The sequence below is a fragment of the Poecilia reticulata genome, linkage group LG15 (genome assembly GCF_000633615.1).
Source record: "Poecilia reticulata strain Guanapo linkage group LG15, Guppy_female_1.0+MT, whole genome shotgun sequence".
NCBI classification, from domain to species: Eukaryota; Metazoa; Chordata; class Actinopteri; order Cyprinodontiformes; family Poeciliidae; genus Poecilia; species Poecilia reticulata.
In genome coordinates this window covers 22,544,291-22,545,262 of record NC_024345.1, presented here as the reverse complement: position 1 = coordinate 22,545,262, position 972 = coordinate 22,544,291, and the positions used below count along the sequence as shown (strand labels likewise).

Below are 972 nucleotides of genomic sequence, written 5' to 3'. Positions count from 1 at the left end.
TGGATGGATGGATGGATGGATGGATGGATGGATGGATGGATGGATGGATGGATGGATGGATGGATGGATGGATGGATGGATGGATGGATGGAATAAGAACCCTCCCACCCCTCAACGCCATGCTGCCAGCCCACTGACTGAAACCGTCCAAAATGGCGGCTCCATCTCCGCTGTTCCTATTCCCTGTGAGTTGAAGCTGACCGTGCGGATGGACGGACGGACGGATGGATGGATGGATGGACGGACGGATGAACTCAGATTAAATCTCATCTATACTATATTTTCTGTGTGAAACTAAAACTTTTCATGTGTTGCCATATTTTTTCCTTCCACTAAACCTTTGCTAATTTCTCTAAGTGTCTCTGGTTGAATGAATGGATCCTCTTCTCCGTCAGACTCGTTGTTTTAGACCATTTAATGGGTTTTTTTTCTCCACTTGCTGCCCTCAGTGCAGCCGGTTCTTCACGATCGGACTCTCTGGGTCCAAACGGTCGAGTGTCTGGATGTTTGTTTTGGCCTCAGGAAGCCATTTAATGAAAAGGTCAGCGCCTCATTGAGTGGATCTCCGTGTTTCAGGAAGCAGCGGCTGCATTTCACCCTCCTGTCATCCAACCAAATTAGATCAATGCCTGAAACGGGAGCCGGGCCTCAAACCGCCCCGGGACAAACAGAAAATCTCGTTTAGCTCCCTGCTAATGACATTAGCGCGTTCCCAAAATGGCCGCCCGTCGTCGACACATAACCGGGATATAATTACAGGAGGAGACGTCTCCCGTTTCCTGTAAAACACTCAGCGCCGTGTTTTATGGATCGCAGTGCTGCCAGGGGAGGAATCACTCCTCGTGTTTTCCCCGGGAATTAGGATGCTCAAGGTGAAGTCAAGGACAGCAGGGAGCCGCGCGAAGTCCACGGGCGGGGAGGGTCATTAGACCATCCATCCAACCAACCATCCAACTGACCATCCATCTTACT

At 50.3% G+C, this 972-nt stretch overlaps 1 protein-coding gene across 6 annotated transcripts in view; it reads right to left on the bottom strand.

Moving 5' to 3' along the window:
• The window catches only part of ret (ret proto-oncogene receptor tyrosine kinase), a 44,759-nt gene that overhangs the window by 19,189 nt on the left and 24,598 nt on the right, over positions 1-972 (bottom strand). The gene's annotated exons all lie outside the window — the stretch shown is intronic.